The sequence below is a fragment of the Salvelinus namaycush genome, chromosome 22 (assembly GCF_016432855.1).
Source record: "Salvelinus namaycush isolate Seneca chromosome 22, SaNama_1.0, whole genome shotgun sequence".
NCBI lineage: Eukaryota > Metazoa > Chordata > Actinopteri > Salmoniformes > Salmonidae > Salvelinus > Salvelinus namaycush.
In genome coordinates, this window is record NC_052328.1 from 20033417 (window position 1) to 20050627 (window position 17211).

Genomic DNA, 17211 nt, shown 5'->3' on the forward strand with positions numbered 1-17211 from the left:
CTGTAATAAAATATGGCAAATCAACAGCAAAAGAACATGTGTACTTTATGTGAGAGATAAGAGAGAGAGTATATGGGAGTGGCACATCACTACAGACAAACCCAACCAGATCCATTTCTCATTGTTTGGCATGTACCAAGAACAACCAAGGTTCTATCTGCAAAAAGTTCTGAACTCTCATTTGTTTGAATGGTGTCAGCAGTTTCCATCTTGTATTCTTTTGAACTTAACATGAATTGGGGTATTTAGAGTACTATATACACTGAGTGTACAAAACATTAAGAACACCTGCTTTTTCCATGACATAGACTGACCAGGTGAATCCAGCTGAAATCTATACTCCCTTATTGATGTAACTTGTTAAATCCACTTCAATCAGTGTAGATGAAGGGGAGGAGACAGGTTAAAGATGGATTTTTAAGCCTTGAGACAATTGAGACATGGATTGTGTATGTGTGCAATTCAGAGGGTGAATAGGCAAGACACAAGTTTTAAGGGTTTTTGAACGGGGTATGTTAGTAGGTGCCAGACACACCGGTTTGTGTCAAGAACTGCAACACTGCTGGGTTTTTCACGCTCAACAGTTTCCCGCGCGTATCAAGAATGGTACACCACCCAAAGGACATCCAGCCAACTTGACACAACTGTGGGAATCATTGGAGTCATCATGGACCAGCATCCCTGTGGAACGCTTTCAGCATGTTGTAGAGTCCATCCCCTGGTGAATTGAGGCTGTTCTGAAGGGGGGAGGGGTGCAACTCAATATCAGCAAAGGTGTTCTTAATGTTATGTACACTCAGTGTAGCTAGAGAACATTAAACAGAACAAGGCTATGTCAATAACTCAGATACAACCTTCTAGTCCCAAGCTCTCGAAATCTATAACCCTGACTGCCCAATACCAGTTTACAAGACCACAGAAGGCGAGTGTATAGCCTGTAGCACACAGATGAGTCTGAAGAGAGCCATGGATCTCCAGAGTTATGGCAATTTCAGTTAACAGCAGACATTTGGAATCTTAAACACTGAAATAACACACACTGGTTTGTGTTAATTGAGGTGTGTGTGGTGAGAAGAAGAATGTGTGAGGGACACACACACACACACACACACACACACACACACACACACACACACACACACACACACACACACACACACACACACACACACACACACACACACACACACACACACACACACACACACACACACACACACACGTCAGGTCAACAGCAGCTAATCATGCCTTCTAAGAGAATGCATGTATTTAATTAGGGCTTATTGTGTAAGGTAAAGCCTTGCTGTCTTACTAGATGTTGGTTGATGTTGATGATGTGTGTTGAGTACAGAGTGGTACATTTGGGACTGTTGTGTTACACTCTGTAGGATGATGCTCAGTTTTGGATTGGAGTCATTAGACTGCTGATCAATTAATCAAATGTCCACCCGGACTATTTACAATGACACTACTCCCCCCCCCCCTTGTTTTTACACTGCTGCTACTCGCTGTTTATTATCTATGCATAGTCACTTTACCCCTACCTACATGTACATATTACCTCAATTACCTCGACTAACCTGTACCCCCACACATTGACTCGGTACCGGTACCCCCTGTATAGATAGCCTCGTTATTGTTATTTTATTGTGTTACTTCATATTTGATTTTTTACTTTAGTTTATTTAGTAAATGTTTTCTTAACTCTATTTCTTGAACTGCATTGTTGGTTAAGGGCTTGTAAGTAAGCAATTCATGGTAAGGTCTACACCTGTTGTATTCGGCGCATGAGACAAATGAAAATGTATTTGATTTGAGTGTGTGGGTACGTTGGGTTCGGTGTCATGTGTTGAGATGTGTTGGGAGTGGAAGTAGAGGCATTCTGTGCCTAGTTTCGTTTGGGTAGAAGTTTCCCTGGTGAAATGTGTGGTGTATAATTAGAGGTAGTGGTGAGATGTGTTGGGGTGTTCTGTGGTGAGCTGTGTTAGGGTATTCTGTGGTGAGCTGTGTTGGGGTGTTCTGTGGTGAGATGTGTTGGGGTGTTCTGTGGTGAGCTGTGTTGGGGTGTTCTGTGGTGAGCTGTGTTGGGGTGTTCTGTGGTGAGCTGTGTTGGGGTGTTCTGTGGTGAGCTGTGCTGGGGTATTCTGTGGTGAGATGTGTTGGGGTATTCTGTGGTGAGATGTGTTGGGGTATTCTGTGGTGAGATGTGTTGGGGTGTTCTGTGGTGAGATGTGTTGGGGTATTCTGTGGTGAGATGTGTTGGGGTGTTCTGTGGTGAGCTGTGTTGGGGTGTTCTGTGGTGAGCTGTGTTGGGGTATTCTGTGGTGAGATGTGTTGGGGTATTCTGTGGTGAGCTGTGTTGGGGTATTCTGTGGTGAGCTGTGTTGGGGTACTTATGTTGAGCTATGTTGGGGGGGATGGATGCTGTGGTGTGTTGGGTAGGAGTATGGGATATTCTGTGTTGGGAAGTGGTTGTTACTGTGTGTTAAGTGCAGTGTGCCCACAGCACTGAATCATACTGACAGAATGAGGCGGCTGCCTCCTGGAATGGGTGCTGGAGCAGAGCGAGTGACTCACCCTGTGTGTGGGTATGTGTAAAGGAGAGAGACTATTTCAATTGGCGGCATTGTCTTACAGAGAAGGACCAAATAGGCCAAAATATTGTCTCTTCATCTTGTAACACACACACACACACACACACACACACATACAAACACATAGACTACAAAACACTCATCCTAAAACCACACGTCTGTACCAGTATCACAGCATGTGTGTGTGCTTTATGTGTTACAATAATGTCACAGATCTGTGTGTGCACGCCTGGCTGCCCATGTGTGAGACTGACATTCACTCTCCTTCCAGATTAGAACTTATGCCTTAGCTATCTGTAACAGATGGCTTCACGATGTGTTACTCCTCTTCTTGTTTTGGACTGGAAACTCATGCAGGTGTTGTGTCTGCACCTGATAAGTGAGCTACTTTCCGTCTGTACCACCAGTGGGCTCCAGGGATTTGTCCCTCAGAGTTGGTGTGATCATCATCACTATCCTCACCTAACATCCACACATTATTTGGAAGAAATATTTTGTTATGTGGGCCAATCAAAAGTTCAACCTCTAACACATTGTATGTATTATATTAGCTATTTGTAAGAGGTGCATATGACGCATTTAATCAGATTTAGCGTTTGCGCGTTGTCATCTACAGTTCCATGTAATAAATCAGTGACATTCAGAACTTGTATACTGTATATAGACATGTGAACTGGAAGGTAACATATGGCAAATAAAAAGGAAAAGATTAATAAGAAACTTTATTGTTCCAAATGGGGAATTTATCTTGGACATACATCAACAAACCACTACTGTATAAAATTGATTAAATATTAAATCATCCCCTTCTCATGAACATTGCAAAATATAATAAAATGCAACAGTATTATGGTTGGATTGGACAACCTTTAATCTCGGCACCCAAAACCATATTTCACATGCGCTGTCTGTTACGAGAGACTATAACCACTCTAAATTTCAAAATGGCATCCTGGGTTTCTCAGACGAAACTGGACTTAGATTTCGGGGTGTTTCAGTCTGAGGTCGAAACTAGTTGTTACTCAGAGATCTTCTGCTTTCTAAGGCGCAGAAAGAGAAGTGAAAATAAGAGAAGCCTACACCCATAAGGACAAAGACAATATTGGAGTATGCAACTTATTTGACCAAGGAGTTGACCATGAATGAATGATATTTGGTTAAGGGGGTTCACAGGAGGTTACATGAGATGGAATCACACACACGCAATGTGCTTGGTTGACCTTTGACCCTTCTTGGTCAGACTGTTACTGTGATCCAACACTTTATCACAACACTCACATAATCCTGCCTCTCCAGCTGTACAATGTACATGTTATTCCATGTCTATGTGTAATTTTATGTGTGTGACTGTGTTAATGTCATAGTGTATAACAGCATTGCGCGCACGTGTGTGAGAGAGAGTGGTGGCTCAGCCAGCTGTTCCATCCACCGCAGAAATCCCCAGGTCAGCTCTATGTGACACAGGTTTCAGTTCCTCATGGCAGAAAGACAAGCAGTGATATAAATATTGGAATAGAGATAGAAAGTATGTGAATCCCCTAAACAGTCCAAATGAGACCAACAGCACCGCAAGAGTTGAGGATGATAGTAAACCCATGGTTTAGTCTCGAGGATGATAGTAAACCCATGGTTTAGTCTCGAGGATGATAGTAAACCCATGGTTTAGTCTCGAGGATGATAGTAAACCCATGGTTTAGTCTCGAGGATGATAGTAAACCCATGGTTTAGTCTCGAGGATGATAGTAAACCCATGGTTTAGTCTCGAGGATGATAGTAAACCCATGACTGTTTTACTCTCATTGAATTAAATCACACACATGATTAATTACAAAACAGAGAAGATTGTGGTGAAGAAAAGCCTTTATTCATCATATTCAAAATACATTGAACACTTGCAATCTGCACCAATAGAAAACAATTGTTAGATCAAACAAATGACATATTTTTACTGTTATTAAAAGCACACACTAACACAGAAACTCTCACCTTTACCCTATTTGAATAGCTGGAACTATCACCATGCCAACACCTCTGCAGTCTTTTAAGACCTGCAAGAGTGAGTCATCAAGGGAAGGGAAGCAGTGTTCAATGTGGAATCAGGCCTATAGTCATTCTGGATAATATATAAGGCAGTAATTCTATGGTACCTCCGATGCAATGTTTTAATATTTTTTTTAAATGTATTTATTTTTTATTCCGATGCAATGTGTGATCTGCAAGCAGAGAATGATAGAGGCCTCTAGTGGCCAAAAGCATTTTAGCATGGGCAGCGCCATTGAGGTGTTCCACTAGGGTTGGGCAGTATCCACATTTTCTCATATTGTCATACCGTCCTCTCATCCCAGGATTTATGGTATTACCGGCCAAAAAACGCAAAAAAAAAAGAAGCCCATTCGGTGTCTATTACCAGAATGCTAACAAAATTAGCACAAGTAATAGCGAATTTCCATTGAGGCTGCTAGCTAAATATGTTAACGAGCGCAGAGGCAATCCAACTCATAAAGTTATACATATATAGGTAGGAGCTACCAAATATCATTTTTGGTGAGTTTAGAACATTTATAAGCAAATGTGAACAAAGGACATTGTGTAAATGAACAAAGTTGAGAGGCATACTTGTCGGAAGGAAGAATAGTACTGGCTCTGGAGCAGCATGTGTACACGCTGTGTCTGTGTGGAGTCGCTAGGGCAATGGGCCTGCTTGCTCTGCTCTGAGAAGAAGGGGGAGGAGCAGATGGGCTAAGAACAGAGAGAAGAAAAAATGTATTAAAATCAAGATACAGATAACTCATCCAAAGGGCTTTGACTTCTTAAACACAGCACAAAGCTAACAATATTATGCGCCATCAACTTATTAATTCAGCCACTTAAAGTAGAAATGACAGCATTTTAGCAACATCAAATATTACTAAAATCTGTTCATATACAGCCCAGGAAGAATATCAAACTTAGAATGTTTAGGAATTACGTATACTAAGGCATTTGTGAAAATTCTATAGCATTAGAGTGGGAAAGCAGCTGTGCGTTTGGACAACTAATAGACACTGCAGCAAATAAAACCTAATAAAAACATCTGTCTCGTCCAAGACAGGAGTCTACACAGACCGGTGCGCTATAGCCAATCAGAGATATAGTAGGCCATCATACAAACAAGCCATTTACCACACGGGCCTGCCATCATTCACTTTGAACTGGACTGTGTGTTTACAGGCAGATGGGCCTGCCATCATTCACTTTGAACTGGACTGTGTGTTTACAGGCAGATGGGCCTGCCATCATTCACTTTGAACTGGACTGTGTGTTTACAGGCAGATGGGCCTGCCATCATTCACTTTGAACTGGACTGTGTGTTTACAGGCAGATGGGCCTGCCATCATTCACTTTGAACTGGACTGTGTGTTTACAGGCAGATGGGCCTGCCATCATTCACTTTGAACTGGACTGTGTGTTTACAGGCAGATGGGCCTGCCATCATTCACTTTGAACTGGACTGTGTGTTTACAGGCAGATGGGCCTGCCATCATTCACTTTGAACTGGACTGTGTGTTTACAGGCAGATGGGCCTGCCATCATTCACTTTGAACTGGACTGTGTGTTTACAGGCAGATGGGCCTGCCATCATTCACTTTGAACTGGACTGTGTGTTTACAGGCAGATGGGCCTGCCATCATTCACTTTGAACTGGACTGTGTGTTTACAGGCAGATGCAACAGCACGACTTCAGATCATTAGAACTCATTTGAATGTATTTTTACAAATATGTCAACACCGGGGAAGTCCTCTTACATTTGGGAACTTTACAGTCATATTGATCAAACAAACATGAAAAGGTAGGTTCTCTCTCCCTCAGTTATGCACGTCAACAACAAGATCAACAACAATTGCTAGCCCAAGCAAGATCAGCTGAAATCTAACAAAGGAACATTAGATAAACCCTCAACTTTTTCAGCTAGTTGGCTGTCAAAATTGCACTGATAAACAATGGGGAATTGTAGCCTACTCGTCATTCTGCAGCTTGCCTGCCAATGCATGCTTGTCCAAAACCAAGCACCCAAGCTAACTGGTTAAAGTTGGCAAGCTTGTTAGCCTCACTCTCACTCTGACCATTTTACTTGCTGAGCTTGTTAGGCTGTTTTGGCTACGTTGACTGACACCGGTCATATTCAGCGGGTGTTGTATGGAAATTCATCCGTTTTTCAGAGCACTCTCGTCTGAATTCGGAGTAGATAGCCAGAGGGACTTTGCGAATGCAAGAGATATGCTAAATGTATAACAGTCGTTAAAGTTCTTGCTAGCTAACCAAATGACACCTGTATCTCTAGCTGTGTACAGCCACCAAAAAACAATATGGAGGGGACTACGTCAGTCACTCACCCACTCCTCCAATGGCATGACATCCTCCTAACAGCTAGCTAACGTTAGGCTCCGTGTTTTTAGCTTGCTACATAAATAGATACGCTAGCCCATTATCCACATTAAGACTGACTTGGCTAGTTTGATTGTATTGATATTCCTAGCCTTAGTCACATTACTCTGTTTTTGTCCAAAATATTGGCCAATGTACCAGGCCAGCTGTGATTTCCTACCTGAAAGCAATATTTTTTGGACTACCAAGAAATGTATTGGTAAATTATATGAATCATACATTGAACTGCATCCATATAGTCTGCCAACAATGCCTTAGTGTACAACATGGAATGTTGAGTCACATAAAACTTCTTTTTAAATCAAGTAATAAACTGGGAATTGTATATTTTTGACTGATATTATGATTGCAGATAGGAAACAGACAAAGTAGTTAAAACGCTGTTAGTTCCACTTCAAACATAGTTAGACTAATTAGTCAGACTTGTGCTTCAGTTGCACTTCTCCACTCGGATGAGAATTCTTGAACTCCATTCTCTCAGCAGACAGCGCTCCGACTTGAACTGCATTCTCTCAGCAGACAGCGCTCCGACTGAACTGCATTCTCTCAGCAGACAGCGCTCCGACTTGAACTGCATTCTCTCAGCAGACTGCGCTCCGACTGAACTGCATTCTCTCAGCAGACTGCGCTCCGACTTGAACTGCATTCTCTCAGCAGACAGCGCTCCGACTGAACTGCATTCTCTCAGCAGACTGCGCTCCGACTTGAACTGCATTCTCTCAGCAGACAGCGCTCCGACTGAACTGCATTCTCTCAGCAGACAGCGCTCCGACTGAACTGCATTCTCTCAGCAGACAGCGCTCCGACTTGAACTGCATTCTCTCAGCAGACTGCGCTCCGACTGAACTGCATTCTCTCAGCAGACTGCGCTCCGACTGAACTGCATTCTCTCAGCAGACAGCGCTCCGACTGAACTGCATTCTCTCAACAGACAGCGCTCCGACTTGAACTGCATTCTCTCAGCAGACAGCGCTCCGACTTGAACTGCATTCTCTCAGCACACAGCGCTCCGACTTGAACTGCATTCTCTCAGCACACAGCGCTCCGACTGAACTGCATTCTCTCAGCAGACAGCGCTCCGACTTGAACTGCATTCTCTCAGCAGACAGCGCTCCGACTTGAACTGCATTCTCTCAGCAGACAGCGCTCCGACTGAACTGCATTCTCTCAGCAGACTGCGCTCCGACTGAACTGTAGCTACTTTTCTCCAGGACTTTTCTTGGTGTAGCCAGCTTACTTTTCTTCAGTAAAATGCAAGATTAACTTTAAGCAAAACCTCAATAAATGTAGCTGGCCACATTCTTTCTATGACAAACATTAGAAATATGATGGCCATGATTAATTTTTGTGAAAAATACATTGCCATTTCATTGTAAGCTCATTTACTTGTGTGGCTGCCAGACAAATAGCGTTACACTTCTGCTCTCATCTGATGAAAATTCAGATATATTCTGCCGAATGTGTTACACTAATGTATTTTCTGTGAAGGAAAACTAGAGTTGCACGTCCCTGATCACTCTATTGAAGCAACAAAAACACTGTTGGCTTTCAATATACAACACCAACCCCACAGCTATCACAGCTCCCGCTTTCTCCTGTTGTGCTGTTTACAAACAAACACATGACTGTCTCAAATGTTCTGTGGAACTATTTCAAATAACGTGATAGGTGAAATTAAGAACGCAGTCTGCTTTATCTCCTAACGTATTGCACAAGTTGACTGCAGGTATTTACTTAAAAAGTAGCTACAAATATTACAATTTATTGAAAAACTTAAGAAATAGTTGAAACGATATTGACGGTATTGAAAAACCCTCCCATTGTTATTTCCAAATACCCCGGTATACTGCCCAAGCCTAGTTTCCACCATGCTTACGCCATTTTAAAGCAGGTCAAAGCAGTCAACTGGGTGGGGATTCCAATGGGTTGTAGCCTCAATGGCACTTCCCATGTTGACACAGACGCTATAATGGCACAGACATAAAGATGAGTCCTCTATCTATATCAATAAGGCTAACCTTTTGTGGTGAATTGAAAGGAAAGGCATTACTGCATATTCAACACTGCCTCAGAAATAGTAAACCATGGAGACAGGACACCCTCTAGAGTCTGGATGAAGGAAAAGCTTCTATTTCTTCCTGTGATGTCAGCATTGGAGAGAGAGAGAAAGCTAAACCACAAAGAACATTGGGGTTAGGGAGTAATAACAGTAGAACAAGGTCACTAAATCTAACCCATTCCATGGAGGAATGGTAGGAGACATGGAGAGGGCTCTGTGTATGTGTCTCCGTGGGGTCATCTGAAGGTATTTATAGTTACTTCCTTTTGGGCTCCCTGTTACAGTGACGTCAGTCTGGGTGGGTCTGGTTCCAACTGAACTGACCAGGCCACACTGGTGTACATACACACACACACACACACACTTTTACAACCCTGCCCCAATCACACAATGGTTTGTGTCAACTTCCTCTGTGCGTTGTGCCTCCCACAGCCACTTAACATACCATAGGCTTCTGTCAACACATAGCAGAGGACATGGTCCATTAGATCAGCACACCTATATATAACATTACATTAGGATTGGTCTATCTGTGATGACAGGAAAATAGATTCAATTCTCTACTGGGACCAGGCTTTACATGCTGTATAGAGTACATACACAGTCTGGTCTTCATACATAGTTTATAGTGCCTGTATTTGTTTAGGGACACAAAATGACAAAGCAATGTACATTTCCTTTATATTTAAGTGTAACTGCCCCCTCTTCATTTTTTGGCTCAATTTTTGGGGGTCCGGGAGTGCATACAGTATGTGCAAATATGTGTACGATTGTGTGCACAACCACTACCGGTCAAAACGTTTAGAACACCTACTCATTCAAGGGTTTTTCTTTATTTTTACTATTTTCTACATTCCAGGTGACTACCTCATGAAGCTGGTTGAGAGAATGCCAAGCGTGTGCAAAGCTGTCAAGGCAAAGGGTGGCTACTTTGAAGAATCTCAAATATATTTTGATTTGTTTAACACTTTTTTGGTTACTACATGATTCCATGTGTTATTTCATAGTTTTGATGTCTTCACTATTATTCTACAATGTAACAAATAGTACAAATAAAGAAAAAACATTGAATGAGAGGGTGTTTTGAAAATCTTTTGACCGGCAGTGTATATTGTGTTGTGTGTTCACGCAAGTGTGTGTGTTTCCTGCAGCGTGTCTGTTGTGAGATGGGTGGTCCTGTCCCACCGGAGCAGACATGTCACAGGTCACAGCCAATCAGATGGCGGTCCCTCCCTATTTCCTGCTCTGCCTCGGTCAGCATTCCCAAAGTGCTCCGCAGTATTCCAGGAGCGTTCCCGAGTCAGGCAGCGCAAACATCCCACTCCCGGCTACTAGAGGGCGCCGCTGAGAGTGTAGGATGTTTACACTGCCTGAAACCCGGAGAGGTCATAGGTCGGCAGTTAGAACTCACCCTTACCCACAGATCGGATTACCCTAATCCTAAACTTTACACGACTGTCTCAATACTCTTTAACAGCGTACTGTCCTTGTCTCCTTTCCTTCAAGAGCATTGTTTGGTAAAAAGGTTTCCACCTTGCTTCTATAGCTTGTCATGTCCTCTCAGATCAGTGGTCAGAAAAGGCAGTAGATAAAGTAGTGTCCGGTTTTCACTCACCCCACCGCCACTCCTCCTCTCTCCTGAGGATGTAACCCCTCCCTGCTACTGTGAACCAACTGCCATGAACAGAGCCGTTTCCTCTCCTCCCTCTTTCTCCCACTCTGTTTTTCTAAAGTCCTTTGGGCACAATCATCAGAGATGGTGCCAACAGACAGACAGCAAGGAGAAAGTAGCAGGGTGTGTGTGTCTCCAGTTCGTTCACTTCTCAATGGTCATAATTGAGACCCATCAATATATGAAGTCCCCTGGGGCTGGCCTGTGACACAGAGATATCCAGAGGGTGAAACGGTATGTTCCACTAAACATCCTTGGATTTAATTGATCAATTCATGTTACAGATTGGTCATAGTCCACACTACAGGGTTTCTCCATGTATGGCTCTATGTGCATGCATAGTAAAAGCCTCTATGACAAACACAGTTGACTCTATATAAGCCTAATAGTGATAGCTATAACAGTCGTCGCCATGTAAAGAAATAGCTGTATAGTAGTTGCGATGATAATGGCAGTTGGCTGCTGCAAACATCCGACTGAAAGCCCTATATGAAACACCAGCTTTCAGTCAAGGATGTTTACAGTAGCCCATACTTCCAGCTGTGCTGGAGAGGGTACATGGACACTGCTAAAACCAAACACTGGGCATTACTTGCACTAGGTTTTAGTAACATACAGCATAGTCATATGGAAACCATGTGTTTGATGTGTTGGATGCATATTCTATTGATTTCGTTCCAGTCTTTACTAGGAGTCCGTCCTCCCAATGTAAAAAGGTGCCACTGGCCGCCTGTGGTACAGCTAAAGTTCAGTTTGGTCAACTGTCTTCAAGTTAGCACCAAAGGTCCAGCAACATTCTAAATACAAAAAAGTGGTGTTAACACGGCACCAGTCAAAATCTCAAATCTTCAATCAACTTGACTCTAACTGCAGATTTTGAGTCCAGTATATTGTCACTGGTCTCCAGTAATTTTTCTCTGCCTTTCCTTTGTTGATCTGTAAGCATTCTGTCAGCATGTGACATTCCACAACGACAGCCCCCACACACAATGTACTGGCATATTTACCATGTAAACACCACACAGGGCTTCTGTTTAGCCATCACACACACACAGTGAAATGAAACGATTGCTCCTTCACACGCAAAGCAGTACGTCTGCACTGTAGACCTCTCTCCCAGTGGCCTTTCCACCCTTGATCCCACAACCACAATTCTGACTTCCTGCCTCCCCTGGTATCCCTCTCCTCCTCCCACCCCACAATCAAAGTGCTCATCGCCTTGTTTACCACACACACACACTCACCCACCCGCCCTAACCTCTGCTGCTGCGTGACATTGGTGTGTGCCTATATGTAGGGGAATAGATGTCTATGCTGTGCGTGTGTGTGAGCCTACATGTATTTGTGCATGTAATTACATGTGTAAGCAGTGACGAGATAAAGTGCGTCACTACATTCTAAAGCACCTTATTCCATGTGCTCCATCCCCTAAACCTGTTCCATCATTCAAACCAACTACCTATTTCACATTTAGTGGACAGTTTAAGTGTGTTACTGTTGGCCTAATGTCCGTGGAATGTCTGTTTTTGTCACATTTGTTCAGCTGTGATACCATTACTAGCATGGTCGGGTGTGTCTGGGTCTGTAAACTGAACATGTGTATCTGTGTGTGTAATTATATAATGTGTGTTTATGTGTGGACCACGACACTGCTCTGGCTTAGACTTCCAGCCTCCATCCCAGTGCTTAGGTCACGGAGGGAACAAAGCAAACTTTATCAGAATACTGCAATCCCACATTCCCCAGATTCTTAGCACTTGGCAACTGGTGAGCACACAGAGGAGAGAAGGGAGATGGGGGGAGGGGGAGAGGGGGATGGGTGGGAAGTACTGCCTTCCAGTTTTATTTCCATACAGTAGCCTTTCTCACTCTTCAAGACTGACCCGCTGAACTCATAGATCCAAAACCTCTCCTGCTAAAATATCCTGTATGTAATGTGTTATAATTCCATGTGTCCCTTATGAGGCGCCATCGGGGTCATAAATCAAATCCAATGTATAAATGTGTGTCACGAACTGAGGCCAGTGTGACCTGTAAATGTTAACACACCGTATCAAAGGTCCTGCCCCTTAACGCGTATTCCCCCTCTGTGGAAGGTGTCAAAGTCACGGCAAGGTTATGACTCCACCCACAGAAGACAGAGTAGTGTGATATAGCAGGTAGTTGGATAGAGTGAGGGTTAACTTTAGCTTCAACAGTATTAGACTGAACGGCAGAGAACTTTACTGCAAACAAGCTGGTAAGGAAAGGTGGGGAGTTTATAGTGTACTATGTCTGGGGGTTCAATGAGCTCTGGGTCACCCTCGGAATAGAACACACACACACACACTGGACGGAGAAGCCTAATTCTCGCTTGGTTTAACGGTCTCAGTCATCAAAGCATTCCACCTAAAATCACGCCTGAACCACATTTCTCCTGCCTGCCAGTTGGCAGACACACTCAAAACACCTGTACCACAATTACACACACCCACAAATCACTGCTGCATAGCGGACCTCACAAGAGGAGAAAGGGGGCCAACACAGACTCCCCCTATCACTGGCTTCAGCTGACAGGCTTCCTACAACAGGACAGTCTACAGGACTCCGTGACTCTAGGCGTGATTATAAACAACATGCTATTTGGCTATGCAGGCTCATGACATCTGTTAGCAGTTGATGTTATTCTTTAATAACACAGATCCAAAGAAAATCTGGGGGAGGAAAATAGGTTTATTCAAAAAGGACAAATCATGCTTGGAAGTAGATGGTCATTCTCCCCTGTCCTCAGTGATGCTCTCTCAGTGATTCTCTCCAGTGAACAAAGGGACAGGATGTAGTTTATAACCCAGCCCTAGCCTGTGTTGACCAATTAGAACTCCTTGCAATAAAACTGGATTAATGGCCAAATAACAAGTATCCTATTTCAAGTTGAATATAGACAAATTCCTCCCATGTCTCTGCATTAATTCCCTATTTCAGAAATAACACAATTTCACTTTATCGTTAGTACTGTATTGTCCTCTGTCTCTGCGTTGTGTATTTAGCTTCAAAATATTCTTCTACCTCCATACTCCGTGGCTATGCAGGCTTATTATTCCAGCCACTATCTTCTGCTTCAACACAAAACATCCTTCATCCAAGTTTATAGCCGCTCTGCTGTAATCTCAACACCCCCCCCCCCCCCCCCCCTACACTCTTAGAAAAAAGGGTTCCAAAAGGGTTCTAAAAGGGTTCTTGGGCTGTCCCCATAGGATAACCCTTTTTGGTTCCAGGTAGAACCCCTTTTGGTTCCAGGTAGAACCCTCAGTGTAAAGGGTTCTACATGGGAATCAAAAAGGATCTAACTGGAACCAAAAGGGTTCTTCAAAGGGTTCTCCTATGGGGACAGCCAAAGAACCCTTTTAGGTTCTAGATAATACCTTTTTTTTCTAAGAGTGTATGATGACGGATGACCTCATGCACACTACTAGCTTATGAAGTCTTATGACCTCCATACTCCTTGCCTACGTAGGTTTATGACCTTCCCATTCCTCAACTTTGAAGTCTTATGTCCTTCACTCTCCTAAAGAAAGGCGATGAAGGCTTGTGGTTGTCAAACTGCCAGGGCTGTATGTTTAGCTCAGTCACATGTTTCCATACCCTATCTGATAGCACAGACCCCGGCCCCTTAACCCTACCCCCTCTGCCATTCAACTTTTCTCTCACTAGCTTTTTCCAAGAAATTCTGAGAAGGTCCAGGGTGGCAGTCATATGACCTTGGGACAGGACTCCGCCAGGACTTAATCGGAACGCCGGTATTCCGAGCACGAACGGGAACACTAACAGGATCGGTGAGCCATGACACTGAATAACACCGCTAACTCCCATCCTAAAGGTCAACCAGAGTGCTAATGTCCTGCTGCCCATGATCCCAATACAAGTAGAGCAAATAACTTTCCCAAATAATGCTAAGCTTGACAGAGAAAACTTTAACAGTCAGTCATGGTCGTGGGTCTAAACTAAAAGGTCCAATGCAGCAGTTATCTCAATATCAAATCATTTCTGGGTAAGAATTAAATGCCTTACTGTAATTGTTTTTTATCAATATGGTCAAAAAGAAACAAATATTGTTTCTTAGTAATTAGAAATTTGTCAAACAAGCATTTAGCTAGGACTGTCTGGGACTGGTCTGAGTGGGGATTGGAAAACTAGCCGTTATTGGCAGAGAGGTTTGGAACTCTTTCTTATTGGTGTATTAACTAATATACTGCCTGGTGATGTCACCAGACAGGCCAAAACTCCATCCCACCAAAACAGGCTTACATTTCAGGTGTGTTTTTCAAACAGCTCTTACACTAAAAGAGCATTATCATAATTTTCACAATTTCACAGTATTATTCATATATATGAAAAACAGGAAGTCATGTTTTTGACTGTATTGGTCCTTTAATGGGTGAAGAGTGTTTGCATGTGTGTGTGTGTAGTGAGCAAGCGTTGATGTGTAGGCTATGTGCTTGTATATGCTCTTGAATACATTTTGTTGTGAGTGTGCATCCCTGTGTGTGTGTAACTCACACTCCCGGTCCAGCATTAACTCCATGACCTGGCCTGTTCTGAGACAGGAAGTGATCCTATCATCTCCATGGGAACGGTCCTGTGAGCTGAGCTGAGCCGAGCCAGAGACCCCTCCTCAGACAGAAGGAGAGTTTAGATCAACACAAATAGGCTCTTTCACAAAGAAAGAGCTTCCCATTAAACAAAACCACTAACACTTACAGTACAAATATCAATCTTTAGAGGCGAAAAATCATGTCATGCCAAAATATAGGATGTCAAGTGTTTTAAAGGAGGGTGTTATATAGACACATTTGGAGGTATAACTAAAATAAGTAGGAGCAGAGCCCTGTTTATAACTTGGGGGTACAGATGCTTCAGTCTTGCAGAGTCCCTTTAACTACTGTAGCACCCTATTTATCCCTGAATAATGGTGCCATTTTTGAGTTTAACAATCAATAATCCTTATCTAAATGTAATTGTACTTGATTTAAATTTGTTTCTAAAGATACAATGATAGTCTTGTCCGCAAAATAAAATAAGTGGGTTTTTGTCCCAGCCATGAATGGCTTGCTATTCTCTGAGTCATTGAATTTGCCTGGGAACTCAACTACATCCCAGGGGAACAGCCGAGAATATCTTTTCTCCGTGGAGAAAAAAAGGAGGAATAGGCGAAGTTGCGACTCAACCAACAGCTATCCTCGATTACTTTGGACACACTGTAGACTACTTACCGCTTCACCGCATCCACGAAAAGGTAAAAAGTTAACTGCGCGAAAACGTCAAGTTATGCTGGTCCGGGACGACCAATAAACTATCTGCTTTCGCAGTATTGGCAGCCCGATATTTAGTCGTTTTCGGATTAAGTTCACTATAACTCCAGAAAAGTAACTATAAAAACACACGAATCCGGCTGTAAGGTATGGATGTAGAGAACTTAAAAATGTTAAAAGCGTCCTTGTCCGCGGTCACCCTTTTTGCCGTCCCTCAGTCTGGAGTTTTTCTACAAAGATTTCTGGACTCGAGTACCTCCCCTTTTCTGGCAGAGCTGACCAATGGCTGGCCGGACTGTGCGCATCGACGGGGAAATAATAGCCTGCTCAGCTCAGTTACCTTGCGCGCGTCCTTCCTTTGCCATCCACCACATGACCTCCAACTGTCCGCAGATGTTCCAAAAACTCCAGAATAGAACGTCCATCCGTTATCTTTAATGGGGAGGTGACAATTTCACTTAAACTCACACACCCCTCTGCAATGTGTTCCTCTATAGTTTGCACCTGTCCTATGAAATCTGTGATGACCAATGCCCTGAGCCCTCAGTGCTATACTACTGAAGAATGTAGAATAGTAGCTTAATAATATTTTTAGTAATTTTGGATCAGATAGTAGAAATGAATCGGAGAGCAGCAAATCAATGTGTTTCTATTTTATTCTGTTTCTGATGCCCTTGGACAAGTAGGTATCACTTTCTCACCCACAGAACTGTAAGATGCCCATGCATCTCTCCCCATATTTCCAAAGTGATGTTTAGGAAACAAACCAGCTGGTGAAAGGGTAGGAGAGCCGTCTTGACTGTCAGAGGAGAGGTTCTCTGTTTGTACTCATAGCAGTAATGTACAATGGGGGAATTGGCAGAGTGAGTGGCAGTGTTGACACCCAAAGCACCTTCAGACCCCTCTATACCACACCTGTCCTGTCTCAATTATAACCTACCCTATTTCAGCAAATAACACATGGCTTCATCTCTGTCTCCTTTACATCACCAGTACTGATTAGAGCAGACTGGATTTCTGGTCCATTTTCAAACCAGGCAGGGGAAGGACAGAAGACTGGCAGAGGACATCACTTCAGACTATTGAGATCAAACAGAATGGTTTAGCCTGAATTTGTGAACCTACTACACATCCTGAGATAAGGAGATCCGACAGAAACCAACCAAAGCAAA

General features: G+C 43.2%; 1 long non-coding RNA gene across 1 annotated transcript; it reads right to left on the bottom strand.

Moving 5' to 3' along the window:
* Nucleotides 1–4439: 4439 nt before the first annotated feature.
* On the bottom strand, nucleotides 4440–16272 carry LOC120017646. The gene is made up of 3 exons (XR_005472132.1): nucleotides 16001–16272; nucleotides 15288–15398; nucleotides 4440–5333 (listed from the first exon to the last, which is right to left on the bottom strand). It is a non-coding gene; the product is annotated as an uncharacterized LOC120017646 (long non-coding RNA).
* Nucleotides 16273–17211: the final 939 nt, after the last annotated feature.